Raw genomic sequence first — 18,680 nt, forward strand, 5'->3', positions numbered from 1 at the left:
GGGGGGGGGGAATCAAAATTTGCCCCACTGCCTGCTTTGAAAACCAAATAGGTGACAGTGGAGACAGTGCCGGATTTACATATAAGCTAAACAAGCTATAGCTTAGGGCCCCACTCTCTTGGGGGGGGGGGCAAAAAATTCAAAGGAAAAAACCTGGATATACATTTCCAAAATATAAGATAAAAAACAAATAAAATAAAACCTACCTACAGCAACAGTGTTTTGTGTTGTGTAGGCTCCTGTGATGTAAATAATGGGCCCCGCCTGCTAGTCTGCTCCCTAAATTATCACTCATTTCTATATATAGGGTGCCTACATTCTGCATGTGCAAATGGCTTTAGATACCTATTAGGTCCATAAATTACCATATAGCATACATTCAACACAAAAAACAGCGACGATTTGTGGTTGACAAAGGACAGCTGGACATATAAAGGACCCCATTTCCTTCAGAAGCTTAGGGCCTCATCAAACCTAAATCCGGCCCTGAGTGGACAGGAACAGTCAAATATGAAGCAATAAAACAACAACAACAACCTTATTGAGGAGTTCTGAGGGGACAGGGAAAATCACCAACATTTATCACTGGTCTTTACATACAGTGGTACCTTTGGTTACATACTTAATTTGTTCCGGAGGTCTGTTCTTAACCTGAAACTGTTCTTAACCTGAAGCACCATTTCAGCTAATGGGGCCTCCTGCTGCTGCCGCGCCACTGCCGCGCAATTTCTGTTCTCATCCTGAAGCAAAGTTCTTAACCCGAGGTACTATTTCTGGATTAGTGGAGTCTGTAACCTGAAGCATCTGTAACCTGAAGCGTCTGTAACCCGAGGTACCACTGTACTAGCTGAAATAACCCTCTCAAGATGGAATCCCATGATGGAAGAAGGCAGGCTATAAATGGAGCAAATAAATAAACTCAACCAAACACATCAGAACCATGAATTGAGACTAGCTCATCTAAGGCCAAGGGAAGCAGGTGATGCCATGAATGGTTAGTGAAGGAGCAGACTCAATTGTAGAGTATCTTCAAGTCTATATCTGAATTTTGTTTTACCCAGGCCCTAATCTTCACTCTTTTTTTCCGGAGGGGCACAGTGAACCTGCCTTCAACTGACTAATCTTTGTTGCACAGAGATTTCTAAGCTGCCTGCCTACCTTCAAAGCATATGTTGATATGACTAGCCGACCTTGGTTTTAACCCTGCCAGACATCCTTACAGTAGCTCATGTCTTTGTGCCAAGTGTGTCTGCAAAGTCTTATATAGATATTCCCCAAAGGGGAATGCCCTAATGCAGTCGATCTCAGTGGAATTTGCTGTTAGTGCCAATCAGCTGGTCGGGGTTGTCTGTTTGCAATAGAACAATTAGGAGGTCGTTTTAGGCTTCCGGTTGTTCCTTTGGAGCCATGTCCTTGTATATCACATACCTGGTGTCACATAGAATGCCAGGTGTGGAAAATGTTAGGGGAAATTGTCCCTTCCAGCTCATGAAAAGTGACAGGGGTGCCTGAAGATGCCTACTGATTTTAGATAAATTCCTCACTGTTAATCCCTCTCTCCCTCCCCAGCTTTCCTTTTCTGTTTCTGGAAGTAGAAGTATTTGTGTGCATTATTATTATTATTATTATTATTATTATTATTATTATTATTATTATTACCCAGTGCCAAACCAGAACAAAGGAATCATGTCTTAATAGCTTTATCTTCAAGATCAACAGGGACACTTCTGCGAATTCAGGCTTTAGCCAAAGTGCATGGATAAACAAGGGCAGTGCTAGCCTCATATTGTAGCAATCTTCTGGTCACAGCCATTAATTGTATCCTGCTGCTCTTGTAACCTGACCAAATATATGTAAAACACATTTCCCTCCTCGGAACACTTGCTGAAGATGCATTTAACTCCTTCGCCTCCAAGCCTCCCAGCTCCTCCAGAGATCAGATATCGAGGGAAAGGGACAAAGGTGCCCAGGGAGAATCATCGGAAGGTCACCATGGCTTTCAAACCCCATTCTCCACCCCCCCACCCAACTTCCTTCCTAAACCAAAGGCAGGGCATTTGCTGCTGTCACAAATACTGGTGGGAAGCCACTCCAGCTTCTCAGTTGAAGGAGGATATTGTCCCAGCTGGGAGCTTCCTTACTTTAAAGGCAACTGACATATCTGGACCTATGCTCCTATTTTTATTTTTATTTGGAAGGCAACACGCAGTGCATGCCTTTAATGGCGTGAAGACTGAGTGGGAGGGGGCTGTCACCATTTTCTTCACAGCATATTTTTATTTTTTTAAGGTCATTGCAAACCAGGAGCAAGCATTTCCATCCATACTTTTCTTTAAAACAACAGCACCATGTGTATGTCTGGCACAAGTTGGCCAAGCCATCTTAATTTCAGTTCTTTTCATTGGTTAAGCTGCTGCCTGATTTGCCTGGCAGTCATAATGCTTAAAGAATATTATAGTTACAGGTAGGTAGCCGTGTTGGTCTGTCGTAGTCAAAACAAAATTTTAAAAATCCTTCCAGTAGCACCTTAAAGGTAAAGGGTAAAGGGACCCCTGACCATTAGGTCCAGTCATGACCGACTCTGGGGTTGCAGCGCTCATCTCGCTTTACTGGCCGAAGGAGCCGGCATACAGCTTCCGGGTCATGTGGCCAGCATGACTAAGCCACTTCTTGCGAACCAGAGCAGTGCACAGAAACGCTGTATACCTTCCTGCTGGAGCGGTACCTATTTATCTACTTGCACTTTGACGTGCTTTCGAACTGCTAGGTTGGCAGGAGCTGGGACCGAGCAATGGGAGCTCACCCCGTCATGGGGATTTGAACCGCCGACCTTCTGATTGGCAAGTCCTAGGCTCTGTGGTTTAACCCACAGCACCACCCGCGTCCCTAGTAGTAGCACCTTAGAGAGCAACAAAGTTTGTTATTGGTATGAGCTTTTGTGTGCATCCACACTTCACCTATCTGAAGAAGTGTGCATGCACACGAAAGCTCATACCAATAACAAATTTAGTTGGTCTCTAAGGTGCTACTGGAAGGATTTTTTATTTTTATTTTGTAAAGAGTGTTATGTTTCACATGGGCAACAACACAGCAGTCCAGTCCCTTCTCTACCATCCCAGGGCTCCTGTTGTAACCATGGTTAACCCTAGGTCTCCAAAACCATCTCTTAAAACAACAAAACAGGCAGTTGCATCTAGCCAAATTGCTCTTCTTTGCCTTCCTTTCCCCCCATTTATGCACGTGTAAAACTTTCTGCAGCAGCAAAAACATCATCATGTTTTCCTAAAAGGTAAAGCCTCTGGCTGACCCATCAAGGGAGAGAGCCATGAATCTCCGCTGCCTTTGCTCCTGCCTCTAATTACAAAACAGCTGTTGTAAAAGATACCCAGGAGTTCATCTACTCCAGAACCCTACCTTGACACAGGGATGAAATAACCTTCGGTCAACCCATCCCAGACAGGTGTTTGCCCAACCTCAAGGAGATTACCCTTACCTAGCCTTGAGGCACTCTCTGCAAACATAGGCTTAGCTTTCTGTGCCCTTGCTAATGAGCTAAGTGCCTCCCCCAGCATTTCATACAGTTTCAATTACCCACGGCTTTCACCAGCTCCTTCATTTCCTGTCCTAAAATTCTGCCCTGGACTGGGAGCTGTTAAAGGGGCTGCATTTCAAGGCAAGGGAGCCCTTTCTCCACGGCTGGGAAAAAAAGCCGGTTTGCAAACAACTGTTTCTTGTAGAACCACCATGACGGGTTCTTATCTATCCACAAGGAAAGTGTAATTCCTTCTCCTCTGTCCTCCCCACTCTGATCTCAACCTTTGGGAAAGTGGAAAGGAGCCGTCACATAAAGGCCAGTGGCTATAGTAAAATTCAGGTATGGAGGGTATGAAGAAGGCCTACAACCAGGTGGTATATGAGAAGCCGAAGATCTTGTTTTGTTAGGCAGACGAGGGCAGAAAGGCAGGTTCTTGGTTTTTCTATAGCCTTGCCAATGCTGGGGTTTGACACAGTCCACCATTGGCAGGGGCTGTGATTCCTTCCTTCACCTGGTGAGGGCTTCGAGACTTGAACACACCTTCTAATCTAAGAAGCTAGCTGAGCTAAAAGACACTCTTAATATTCGTGTATGTGTGCGTAAGTTTAATATTTCCTATACGCCGGAGATGCTATTTGTCCCATGAAGGAAAAAGGCCCAATTGGTATGCAGATAACAGCATGGGGGATGGCGCAGGGTTGCCATATGTCCTCTTTTTCCATGACACATCCTCTTTTTCATGGTGAGAGCTGTCCTAGAGATCCATATTTGAAAATCAGCAAACAAGTCCTCTTCAAAATATGGTGACCTTAGAGGGATGGGTTGCCACTTTGTTCTGGCAAAATACAGGACAGTTTGGGGACGTGGGGGGAACGACTCCCCCCCCAAAAAAAACTGGTGTTGAAGTGGCTTCAAAGCAATCCATCACAATCTATTGCAGCCTAACAGGATGGCCCCTCTGGTATTTGTCGTGTACGTACGCACGGATGGCCCCTCTGGAATTTGTCATGTACGTACACACACACACAATAGTAAATCTGTCTGTGCTTGGCTACCCAGAGCTTAAATACATGACCTTTCACACATGGGCATAGCCAGGATTTTTGTCAGGAGGGGGCAGGCCTTTTATTGGGGGAGGGGGCAGAACTTCAGTTAGCTATGTATATTTATTTTTCTTGATTTAGCTGCCCCTCCCAGCTGCCCCTCCCTGCCCCCCCCCCCGGCTACGTTCACACACACACACACACACACTTGGAAAAGATACTTACATTGGCAAGGGAGGGGGGAGATCTGAAATACAGGACGAAACTGTTTCAATACAGGAAGTAGCATTTTACATTGAAATAAGGGGCAACCCTGTATTATAGGTGGCAACCCTAGAGGCCCAATCCAAATCCTACCCACTGCCACCATGCAGTGCTATTTGTGTCTGTCTAGCTATCTAGCTATCTAGCTATCTAGCTATCTCTAGCTATCTCTATCTATCTCTATCTCTATCTCTATCTCTATCTCTATCTCTATCTCTATCTCTATCTCTATCTCTATCATCTCTATCATCTCTATCATCTCTATCATCTCTATCATCTCTATCATCTCTATCATCTCTATCTCTATCTCTATCTATCTCTATCTTTATCTCTATCTCTATCATCTCTATCATCTATCTATCTATCATCTATCTATCTATCTATCTATCTATCTATCTATCTATCTATCATCTATCATCTATCTACCTACCAAAGATCCTTTCAGGTCTGGGTTGGCTCTAAGTTCCCAGTGCTAAACATGAGGGGTGGAATACAACATAGCTAAATGGGATGTGCTTGCAAGGGACAGAGTTCTGCTTGTGCAATGGGATGTTCTTCCATCCTATGCCCTGTGCAACCCTTAAAGCTGTTCAGGGGGTCCTCCAACCCTCCAAAGCAGATTTAAGGGGCACAAGGGAAGGAGAGAAGGGAACGTCCCTCATTCCACATATGCAACAACTTAGTTGACTCCTGCCCCTCAGGATTCCCAGTTCAAGCTGGGCAACTGGAGTTTATTATTTATTTAATTTCTATTCCCCCTTGACTCCAAGGCACTATTCACCCACCAGTTCTTAAGCTTAACAAGAAGCCTGGCAAGCACGGAGTGATTTGTCCCCAAACTGCTCAGTCAGTTTCCTAACCAAACAGGACCTTGGATTGAGCACATGATCCAACCGCTGTATCACACTGGCTTTTGGAAATCTCAAAGTTAATCTGTGATCCGATGGTCCATTTCCAGCAACCTGGGATAACAGCCGAGAAACAGAACACCGTGAGCTGACACAAAATACGCCACTCTGCCACTGAATAGTTACAGGCCAAAAGAAAATATGAAAAAGGGAGGTTGCGTTGACTGTGTCTTTGGTGCTTTCTGCAGGATTTGTGGTTGCTAATGTGTTTTTTTTTAAATAGGTTGGTTCAGCACAACCACTGCAACAGCAGCTGAAGTTCATCAAGTCTCCTTCCAGCAGCATCACTAGAGATCTCATAACATGTTTGGTGGAAGATATAACGGAGGTGCTATTAAAGCCACAAAGTCCTTTCTAGCTATCTGGAGAGATCGACATTTCTTGCATGGTTCCTGTGTAATTTCTGCTGTCAAGATAATTATTCTGAAATAGCACTTCTCAGAGCCTGCTACTCAAGACTACTGGGCGATGGCATGGGTACACCTTAATAGGGCAGGATGTGCCAAATCAGTGCAGGATCAGGTCACTGAGTAGACATGCCCATAAGTCTGACTCCCGCTCCCCGACACCTTCAAAATCAAAACTAACACTATTAGGCATCTAGGCTGCAACAGAAGCCAAGGAAAATTAAAAATAAGTTCTGAATGGCTGGTGCTAGTTGGAAGGAAACTTTCTCACTATGCCCAGTTTTGTAAAATGCAAGCCCGGAAGGGCAAAGCTGATTAGGACAAGTCTTATCCAAGGTTGTTCAAACTGATCGTTTTCATGTGGTCTGAATTCCCGTTATTTATTTTAGATCAAGTTGCATTTCCTTATTTCTGAACTCTAGTTACATCCCAAAATACCACATCATCATCATCATCATTATTATTATTATTATTATTATTATTATTATTATTATTATTATTCCCCTTCTTCATTTGTGAATTACCACCATGCTTACATGGCACAGATTCAAGCTTTAACCTAATTGTGACAGTGTATTTTTGCATAATGCCATAATAAACGTGTATATCTCTACAGTGCCCCAAGACCCTTTATTGTTTTCCTTTCTTCTGTAATACTGTTCCATATATATGCCTGTGCACAAACACACACACACACACACACACACACACAACATATATTCCTAGCATGATTTCCACAAGTGGGATTCCTTCATGGGGAGAGAAAGCTAATTTATTCTAGATGGGCTAGTTTCACTGCAACGTGCATCTCTCTTGATTTTAAGGTCTGTCACATGTAGCAATAAACCCTTTCTTCCAACATGCAGGCCCTTCCAAGTTGCATTGCTTTTGATGAGGTCATGTCTGCTGTGTCAGAGTACTAACAGGAGCGACTGCCTGCTTTGTGCCAGAGTTTCTTGACCCTTCTCCTCCCCACAGCAGACCTCAATGTGCCTGGCAGCTGAAGGGTTAATCCCCTCTGGCTGTGACTGAGCAAGAAAGGCATTCCTCTGCCCTAGCCATCAGTCAGAGTTTTAGCCCTGGTGAGTGATGACGTAGTCAAGTGGGGGGAATCTCATTAGTCCTCCCTCCCAAAACCTTCTACTGACCTCAGCTACCAGCTGTTGGCTGGTTTATTCAGGTTTGTCCTGCAGCACACCAGTCAAACATCATGGACAAATGACCCACAGGGATCCACACCCATCTCAGTCCCATCAGCACCTCCTCCAGCTCCATCCTGTGCTTCTGCGTTCTGGTTTTGTGGCCAGGCCAACAGTGATGCTGCTTATGCTGAGTGAGGGGAAACAGCAACAATTCCCATCTAGTTGCTCACTCCAACCTAAAGCATTCTTGCTGCACAGTGGTGTAGCGTGGGTTATTAGTGCCCGGGGCAGTGCAGAGGGGGTGGGAGGGAGGAAAGCAGATGGATTCAACTGCCTGATGGCATCCACATTACCCAGGAGATTGCAGCTGTGGAGATAAGAAAAAAAATAGTTGTCTCGTCGTCCGGAAAGGTCACTTCCTGATTCGTATGGAGAAGTTGTTTCCAATGGAGGGCAGCACTGGAAGCACTGGGTGTTGAAACTTTATGCCCCTAACAATTTTGCACCCAGGGCAACCACTGCTACTGCACAAGGTTCCTCAAGGTGGCTTGACCTCCTTCCTCCTGTAAAAAGGTAAAGGTAAAGGACCCCTGACAATTAAGTCCAGTCACAGACGACTCTGGGGTTGTGGCGCTCATCTTGCTTTCAGGCCGAGGGAGCCAGCATTTGCCCGCGGTTTTTCTGGGTCATGTGGCCAGCATGACTAAGCTGTTTCTGGCGCAACAGAACACCATGTACCTTCCTGACAGAGTGGTACCTATTTATCTACTTGCACTTTTTGGCGTGCTTTCGAACTGCTAGGTTGGCAGGAGCTGAGACCGAGCAATAGGAGCTCACCCCATTGCGGGGATTTGAACCGCCAACCTTCTGATCGGCAAGCCCAAGAGGCTCAGTGGTTTAGACCACAGCTCCACCCACATCCCCTCCCTTCCTCCTGTAGCCCCCCCCCCCAATGTCTCACACAAGGAGGACTGTTTCACACAGAGAGACACACCAGAATGTGTATGTTGAGCCCTTCAATCTTATTTCAGCCAACATGCTCCATCATGGTAGCTATTTCTTGCAATTGGCATACTCTCAATACTCTGCACTTTAGGGTGCTAAATTGAACAATCTGAAGGCTGTTTCCTCCAATACTTTTTAATTCAGGTGCAAACACCCAAGGGAATGGCACACACAGGGCATGTCGATTTCAGAGCTTTTCCATTCAAAGTGCAAGTAAGGTCCAAATCACGCACTGACAAAACAAGCGCCGTTTATAATTTATGCTTTTGGATTCATTTAATCATCCTAAGAAGCAGCCCCACAGTCACAATGGGTGATTCCACTCTCCCAGTCCTGCTTTTTCTCCTAGCTAAAAGCTGATTGACCAGATTTTCCTACCAACAGGAGGCCCAAGGATATGGTAGAGACAGGGCCGGTGGCTCCTCTTTGCCTCTCCTGTGACACAATCAAGTTCTTATACAAGGAGAACAAAACAGTGACAATTGGTGACAAATGGACTGTGTAGCATCCTCTGTTTCCATTACCATGGAGATGTCAGCCAAGCATGGGCGGGCAACTAGGAAATGTCAATAGGAAATGGTACAAGGGACACAGGTGCCAAAAAAAAATCAATATGGATCGATTTGCTAATTAGACCAGCCCAAATAATTGATGGGAGGGGAGGGGGGAACAACTTTTTTTTGCCCTGCCAGGCAAGACTGAGAAGTGGAGAGACTACAAGTAATAAAATTATAAAACCTTTTTTCATAACATTGAATTCACTCTGTTTGTAATTCAGATCAGCTTTACAGATATACCTGCTCAGGTGGGGAACGACATGTAGTTAACAGACAGACAGACAGACAGACACACACACACACACACACACACACACACACACAACAAACAAACAAACAAAACATCAAGCTGAAAGAAATAATAAAAACAATCATAAGAGAAGGAAGAATAAAATTACAAGATAATAAAATAATCATGGTAATCATATCTTAAAAACGAATCTATTCCATAGTGAAATACAAGAGTCATCCTTATAACAAATATATCAAATAATCATGAATGTTGCCAAATAAACTCATATTTAGTGGGAAATATGGGAAAGTGCCAACCATGAGATTGTTTGTTCATATAAATCACATAAAAACAAAGCAGAAAGAAAGTTGGAGGGGTCCACTTCACCCTGGCCAGGGTTAGGGTTAGGGTTAGTGGGGGGAGGGGCTCAAAAGCAGCTATAAGGGCACTGGGCCAATAGACAATTAGCTGAACTGATTATGCACACTTGCCTTGAGCGAAATCTGAATTCGATGATACATCTGCAGACTGCTTTATCATCATCATCCTTACATTGCATGTCACTTTTCTATATGTGGAAATGTGAAGCAGCCCCAAGCTGCGGAAGGGATATTATTCATAGTTCTTTTTTTTTCCTTTTGGAATTTTTTGCTGGGTAATGTGCGAAGAACCAGATCTAATCTACTACAGGAAAACTCCGAATTGTCCATTTTGATTTCCGGAGGCTGGATTTTGTCCTCTGTGACCTTTTTCTACCTCTCTCTCTCGCTCTCTCTCTCTCTCTCTCTCTCTCTCTCACACACACACACACACACACACACACACACCCCAAAATAAAAATTAGAATACCAAAGAAATACAGTGGTACCTCGGGTTAAGTACTTAATTCGTTCCGGAGGTCCATTCTTAACCTGAAACTGTTCTTAACCTGAGGTACCACTTTAGCTAATGGGGCCTCCTGCTGCTGCCGCGCCGCCAGAGCACGATTTCTGTTCTCATCCTGAAGCAAAGTTCTTAACCCGAGGTACTATTTCCGGGTTAGCGGAGCCTGTAACCTGAAGTGTATGTAACCTGAAGTGTATGTAACCTGAGGTACCACTGTATAGGACTCTGTATTTTGAATTTGTGAATACAGAGTGAGGAGGAGGGGGCAGTTAATAACATCACCTAGTTCTATCTCCACCCTGTAGGATTCCAACAGCAAATATTAGCTCCTTCAGTTGCATTTACCACACTTGCCCAGTTCCCAGCAAATCCTTCTTTGCCCTCTTCTCTCTTTCTTTGCATCCCAACTTACCATTTATTCATCTGGGGGGTGGGGGTGGGGCTAATCCTCCCACTGAAGCATCTGAGCATCTTTCTCTCCTTCTCTGCCTGTTTTTATTTTAATTGGTCTTAATTCTTCAGTGCAACAACCAGCAACACCCCCCCCTCTCCCCTCTGCAGTCTATGCTGGTGGACAAGGAAGAGTTAAGTCTGCAGCTGCCAGCTCCGGGCCTGTGTGGAGTGATGCTCAAACTGTTCCTACTGCTGCATGAAGTCAGCTGTCATTAGAGAACAAAAGCAGCCCCGGGAGCAGCTCAAGTTGTGGCTCACTCAAGGAAGGGAAGGCGCTGAGACTGCTCCCTGATTAGGATTTCTAAATCAGCCCCATCGAGACCCGGAGAGAATAAAAGCTGCAGGGGAGAACAAAAAGCTGGCTACATTCACACAATCAGCAAACCCCTTCCCCTCCCCTCCGGCACCTCCACCCATCACCGGCTCGAAGAGAACTGCTCTCCCAAGGCTCAAGAAGGACCGAAGATTGTGCTGCTGCTTAAGAGGGCAGCTTGGGTACCCTTCAACATTTCTCCAGTGAAAACAGGGACATCCTATTCCATAATCAATAATAATAATTTTATTATTTATACCCTGCCCATTGTTCCAGGCACTCTGGGTGGCTTCCAACGTATATAAAAACATAATAGAACATTAAATGGTTAAAAAAAAAACTTCCCTATACAGGGCTGCCTTCAGATGTCTTCCAAAGGTTGTATAGTTACTTATCTCCTTGGCTCAGGGGGTCGCATAACTCCAGACTTTCTCTGATGAAAATAGCGACATCCTAAGGCAGCAAGCAAGGCCAGAGCTCAAGGATGATGGGAGTTGTAGTCCAACAACATCTGGGGACCCACAGGTTGAGAACCGCTGTCCTAAGGTAAAGCAGGACATTCCAGGGTCAATTCAGAAACCAGGACAGTTTCTGTAAATCCAGGACTGTCCCTGGAAAATAGGGACACTTGGAGGGTCTGAGCTTGCTCCTTAGAACTTTCCTTTCAAAGCAAGTCTCCAAAGACCCCCTCTCTACCCCCAACTCTTTGGAAATTCCTACTCATATTTGTGATTAAGTTCTAGGAAATGGATAGGATCAGAGCATTTCAAGCACACTACTTATTTTTATTTTTATTATTATTATTAATTACATCCCACATTTCCTCAGAGCAGCTGAAGGTAGCACACACAATTCTCTCCTGCCTCATTTAATACACACAACATCCCTGCACGGTTGTTTCTCCATAACACATAGGTCTCCGAAAGACTCTCAAGAATGAAGTTGGAACTTCTTTGCAAATTCAGTTTCTGGTCCTCCTTCCAGCCAGACTGACCAATCCATCCCCAATGACAACAATGTCTATTTAAAGGGTGTGATCAAAGCAGCAGCTTTTAAAGCCACACCTCCTTATATATAGTCTCTGCAGTTAATTATGGAAAACAGTAAAGCCCAAAGAGTGTAACCACACTTTGTGTCTGCGAGCTGAGAAAAAATACAAATAGAGTTTCCCCCCCAGCATATCATCACAAAATTCTAATACTGACTGCAGTGTCTTTTGAGACACCACTATCAAGTAGACCCACATTCCATAGCTCAATTGGTAGAGCATGAGACTCTTAATCTCAGGGTTGTGGGTTCAAGCCCCATGTTGCGCAAAAGATTCCTTCATTGCATGGGGTTGGAATAGATGACCCTTATAGTCCCTTTCCAACTCTACACTTTTATGGTTCTATATGAAGGGTAACGTTGCCTTAAAAGTAAAGGTAAAGGGACCCCTGACCATTAGGTCCAGTCGCGGACGACTCTGGGGTTGCGGTGCTCATCTCGCTTTACTGGCCGAGGGAGCCGGCATACAGCTTCCGGGTCATGTGGCCAGCAGGACTAAGCCGCTTCTAGCGAACCAGAGCAGCACACAGAAATGCTGTTTACCTTCCCGCCGGAGTGGTACCTATTTATCTACTTGCACTTTGACATGCTTTCAAACTGCTGCCTTAGCAGAGAGTAATTGGCAGGACTCTGCCATAGTATTGGCTGAAAGGAATTACAGTTAAGAACAAGGCCCAATCAGTCAACAGGACTGAGAATGAAACCAGCAAGGAAATAAAGGTGATGATGGTTTTTTGCTCCTAAATTTCACACTCAAAGGCATCAGTTATGTGGAAATGTAAGAGGCAAACATTGTTACTGTCCCATCAGTGGAGTATCTAGGCTTCCAAATTTCACAGAACTCTTCATCAGGCAGCTGAAGAATTGACCAACACATCTGTGAAACCCCAACCCTTCCAAAAAAACCTACATCAGCGATGAGGAAACTGTGTCCTTCCAGATGTTACTGCATTCCATCTCCTTCCAGCCACAGCCCCATGAGCTGTGTTTCCCAGACTTGGGGTCTCCAACTGTTTTTGGACTGCAATTCCCACCATCCCTGACCACTGGTCCTGCTAGCTAGGGATGATGGGAGTTGTAGTCCAAAACAGCCAACCCAAGTTTGGGTGAAACTGCCCTAGAGCCAATGGACAGAAATGATGGGATTTTGTAGTCCAGAAACACCTGACAGGCAACAGGTGGCCTACTCCAAGCCTGAGTGGCCCAATAAAAATGCATTTCCTGGGGCCCGTCGTAGAACACTCTGTCCCTTCTGAACAGGATGGCAAAATATCCTTGTTATGCTTGATCAAAAGCCAGAGGAAAGTACCGTATTTTTTGCACCATAACACTCACTTTTTTCCTCCTAGAAAGTAAGGGGAAATGTCTGTGCGTGTTATGGAGCGAATGCCTGCGGGTGATGGGGGGGGATCTGCTGCAGTCGTGAGCAGAGGATCCATGGTTCCCCTTCCTTCTCTCCTCCGTGGTTACAAAGCATGGATCCACATGGATCCTCAGGATTTTTGCATTGGGCTACTCCAAACTCACTGTCAGATCACATGTAGCCACAGCATGAACCACAAAAATCATATATCCACTATTTCGTTTAGAATATTTTTTTTTCTTGTTTTCCTCCTCTAAAAACTACGTGCGTGTTATGGTCTGGTGCGTGTTATAGAGCGAAAAATACGGTAATTTCTAAGCGCCCAGCCCGTTTCTAGGCGAACATTGATTAACAAAACATTTGCTGACCTGTGAGAAATCCTCTCTGCTTTTTATGTCCCAGACACCGGCCACTCTTTTGGGCGCAACCACAAGAAAGATGGGGGGGGGCATTTTCAAGAGGGTGGCCTCCTCCTCTTCCTTTAGCCTCAATTGCCATGCACAGAAACTAGAAAAAGACCTCAAGAAACAGCCCCCCCACCAAAAAAGCAACACAACCCAGCCAACTAGCAGGCTTTATGAATAAACATATACAAGGTACACACACACAGAGAGAGAGAAATCAATACAGAAAGTGTATTGGGAGGCGGCAGACCCCACCCTCAGCACCCCTAACAAACACACATTAATCCTGGGAGATTTGGCCATCATATGACATGGCCAATCAATCAGAAGAAGAGGATTTCAGGCACGCCTCTTCTTTCATGCCACTAAGGGATTTTCACCCCCTTGAGAGCACAATGCCAAGAGGGGAGAGGGGAGAAAGGTGGAGGGGGGCGGGGAGCCAATCAGCCCAGGATCAGCTGTAGGCTGGCTCGCTGTGGATCTGCTTGTCCCAGAGGGGGGCACGGAGAGACATATTGGGCCGTGTGGGAAACCGGCAGCCTCAGCTTCTCACATATTGTTCTCCCCCCTTTCCAGTGCCCCCCTTCCACCAAAGCCGTTAATGCCACAAAGGATAACTTTGCCCATTGTGTGGTAGACAGCTGAGAGGATAGAGTTAGCCATACACAAGCTAGCATTACCAACTCTCTCCCTCTCCCTCCCTCCCTCTCCCCTCCTCCGTCCCCCACCCCAACCCTGTGGAGCAATGTGGGGGCAGGGTGAAGGAGGAGGAGGGGGTGGGGTGGATGAAGAGCTGGGTGCTTACCATACAAAAGAATTAAACCCACTTAGGCCCCTCTTTCTCACTAATCTAGGACCGTGGGGGGTTAAATATGGTTACATTTTCATTAGGTGCTAATAGTGAAAGGGCAGCCCCCAAGGCAGCATTGTCATGCAGATGGCCAAGCAATGGACTTCTCCCCAGGTCCAGCGGGGCTGAGGCCTGTTTGGAGCGGGGGAAATTGTGTCATTCCCCCCCCGCATTGTTGGCTGCTGAATTCCATCAATGGGGAAGTCATGTTTCCTCTGAAGGGAAGGAAACAAGTTAAAATTGTTGGGGTGGGCTTGGTCAAGGCGTTGGCAGGGGGGAGGGGGGAAGAGCAAGGCAGGCCACAGAAGGAGCATTGTGCCTGGTGGGCGTGTGTGGTCAATTCCACCTGAATGTGTGGATGCTGAGAGTGAGGACCCCTGACGGTGCAAGAACCAGGCAAAAGGGGAATAGGCCCAAGGGGGAATCTCTGCCCCTTTAAACCAGTTCAGGGAAATCTTCCTGTGAGACTCATAGAGGGAAAAGGAGAGGGACCAGTGTTTGCCAGGATGTACACTAGAGGTTGAAAAGTGCAGAGGGCCTTGGGACAAAGGTGCAATTCTACTGGTGGGTTCCCTTTAAAAGAAAAAGAAAAAGTGAGCACCCAATCATTTAGCAGAGAGAGTGTTTTTTGCTGTAACTAAACTGTACTGTATAGGTTTTGAGATTCTGCCTTTCGAAGATGATGCTCAGAGCAATTTAACCTACTAATACCGATGCTTTATCTTGTTAATCTTTACAAGACAGTGGTACCTTGGGTTAAGAACTTAATTCGTTCTGGAGGTCCATTCTTAACCTGAAACTGTTCTTAACCTTTTGATGTCTGATGTATTACAGTATTTTAATTTTTTTTGGAAGCCGCCCAGAGTGGCTGGGGAATAAATAATAAATTATTATTATTATTATTATTATTATTATTATTATTATTATTATATAACCTGAGATACCACTTTAGTTAATGGGGCCTCCCGCTGCTTCCGCGCTGCCGGAGCACGATTTCTGTTCTCATCCTGAAGCAACGTTCTTAACCCGAGGTACTATTTCTGGGTTAGCGGAGTCTGTAGCCTGAAGCGCCTGTAACCCGAGGTACCACTGTAGTCCTATATTGTTGTTATCAGTACATTGCATGGGGCCAGGGGAAGGATGAACAAAACAAAAAAAATAGTGACTTTTCAAAGGCTACCTAGAGAATTCATGAGCTCTGAAGCATCTCTCTTAGTCCTTATGCTATTTCTTGTATTTGGGGTGAATTAGTGCCAAAGTTAGGGTTTCATTAGCTGTCTGTAAGTTGCAAATGCAGAAAGAAGAAAAAGGGAATTGAGATGCATCCATTCTTCAATATGATTAAAGTGGCAATCCTATAACATTTACCTGGGAGTGAGTCCCACTGAACTCAGCAGGGCTTGCATCTATGCACAGGGCAAGCCTACTATACAAAATGTATGCTTCCTATTCAAATGAACATCTTAAAATGGGTGTTGTCACATCCGAAACAGTCTCAAAACTCATCACAGGGATGGGAGTAAGTATGCAGTCATGTGGAGAAAAACACCAGAGACCCACAGAAGGCAAGATTTTGACATGTTAACAGCTACCACGCCAATGACTGAAAGGAGCAGTGTGCCAAATATTTTTCAGCTTTTGTTTTGAAGTGAAAACCAGAAAGAAAGAAAGAAAGAAAGAAAGAAAGAAAGAAAGAAAGAAAGAAAGAAAGAAAGAGAAAAGCTGCTAGGATAGAAAACTTTCTTTAAAAACCACAACAGACAGTGAGTACCAAAATGTTTCGAGGTTATTGTTATTGTTTCCCTTAGCTGCTACAGTTACTGCTTCAGAGCCATTACACACATACACACACAAGCACAAACACACAAACTGCCTGTCCTACTCCTTCCCCTGCTGCATTCTTCTGGGATCAGACACAGTGATTTCATCTATCCAGGCATGGCACAGTGAATGAGATGATGTCACAACATTACATATCCAATGAGACTGGCCTAAGGACATCACTGAGGCGAAAAAGAAAAAAGAAAAGAAGAAGCCAACATTTCAATAAGGGCTATTGGGGGGAGTGGGGAATGTTCTTCTAAGGCAAATTCCAAAATACATTATTAGCTCAAAGAAAAGGTCACAAAGTAGTGTGCAGGCTTTCAAGTTCCCCAGAACTCTTGATCAAGGTAGACAGTGAAAACACAGAGAAGGGGTGAAGTTGTTGATCAAGCTATCCTTGTCTGTACCTGTACAGGTAAAAAGGTAAAGGACCCCTGGACAGTTAAGTCCAGTCAAAGGCAACTATGGGGTTGCAGCTCTCATCTCGCTTTCAGGCCATGGGGGCCGGCATTTGTCCACAGACAGCATTCCGAGTCATGAGGCCAGCATGACTAAACCGCTTCTGGTGCAACAGAACACCGTGATGGATGCCAGAGCACTCGGAAATGCCGTTTACCTTCCCGCCGCAGCGGTACCTATTTATCTACTTGCACTGGTGTGCTTTCAAACTGCTAGGTTGGCAGGAGCTGGGAGGGAGCAATGGGAGCTCACCCCGTTACGGGGATTCAAACCGCCGACCTTCTGATTAGCAAGCCCAAGAGGCTCAGCAGTTTAGACCACAGCGCCACCCGCGTCCCTAGCTGTACCTCTATATGAAGCAGCTGCTAGGCAAATGTCATTTTACATGGTCTTAAAACATTGGCAGTCCATTTAGGTTCTCCGTGGCTCTGGAACTGCTGTTGTTCATTGCTTTTTGTTTTTATTCTCGGTTTTATTGAATTTGTATGTAGCCATTTAATTGCATTTTTAATTAATTAATTAAGTAATTATTATTTTTTAAAGAATTCCAGCGGCACCCTGTGTGATGCTAGAATTTGGCACACACACCGCCTCTCATGCTCGATTCTACAGCGTTGTTGTGGTGCCCCCTGTAACACAGCAACTGGTGAGGCCAAACCCATCACGCTATACCCTAAATCTGCTTCTGTTGGGAAGAAGCAGCACACTGGATGCTAAGTTAACGGAACTATGGCTCCTATGTCCAAAGCAGCCAGCTGGATGGGACTGCAAGGCACATCCATCAGAAGAGGCTATGTTCATTAGCAGTGCTAAGGCAAGTGGTGCTGCTGCTGCTGCTGCTGCTGCTGGACAGGATGTTGCTCAAACAATCTTTTCAACTCTTTTATTTCCTTACTAAACGAAGGGCTACATCAGATGTTACCGTAAGCAGTGAGAAAGAAGACCATGTTGTTGAAACAACTGCTACTGTTGCCATTTCAAAGCAACTGACCATGAAAACATGCCGCAGTAAACACAATTAGTCTCTAAGGAATCCTAGTTCTTTTGTTCTTTTTAATGCCACGCAGACTTAACGCAACTGCTCCTCTGGTTAGTAATGGTCAGTAATTTCCTAACCATTCAGTGTTGTTATTTTCTAGAAAAAGAGGTGCCGGAACTCACCGTGAACGCCTCCCTTGTTCTCTTATCATGGCAATGGCGCCCACCTGAGAGGTGCCGGAACTGTGTTCTAGCCAGTTCCAGCCAGGGGAGCTGACTTGGGGCCCAGTTTATGGGTGTCCAGTGTGTGTGACGTCATGACGTCACGTTGCAACGTGGTGTCATGATGTCACACACACGCCCTGGCCTTGGAACCTGACTTCTGGTGCCACCGGAAGTCAGGTTCCGAGGTCTCAGAAGGCCTTGGACAGCATCTCTGAGGTCTTGTGAAGCCTTGAACAGGAGTTCTGGTGCTTCTTGAGGCACCGGAAGTTGCGCTGGGGGCCCTGCAGAATGATGCTGAGCACCTACAAAAAAATTTGTGGGTGCTTGGACACCCAGAACCCCCTATAGTTGGCACCCCTCATTCCAACTGAAGTAAAGCCCTGGTTATTTCTTGTGGACTAGATGCATGCTCTACTGTTTCTTAAAGCAGACCAGAACTAGGAGATCATGGAAATACAATCTAGAAGTCAAAATACCTCCCCGCTTCCAGCCAGGCTGTTGATTCATAATAACAGCTGCAAATGGAGAAGCCTGTTAACTAGGAGGTAAATAGTCATTGCTAATTAGTACCAGGAAGGTACTCACTGATGTTATGTTTACAATACAGGGGACCCATTTATGATTCTAACTTTGATTAACTGATGGGCAGTTTTGCACAAACCCGGCAGCAGGCTGAAAGAAAGTGGATTATAATTGGTCTTCCTTTGATTGTGAGCTACAGCAGAGATGTGATTGCTTTTCTGAGCACTCACATACCCCAGGTGATGTTGAAAAAATCTTAGCGGT

This window comes from Podarcis muralis, chromosome 2 (genome assembly GCF_964188315.1).
Source record: "Podarcis muralis chromosome 2, rPodMur119.hap1.1, whole genome shotgun sequence".
In the NCBI taxonomy this organism is placed as follows: Eukaryota; Metazoa; Chordata; class Lepidosauria; order Squamata; family Lacertidae; genus Podarcis; species Podarcis muralis.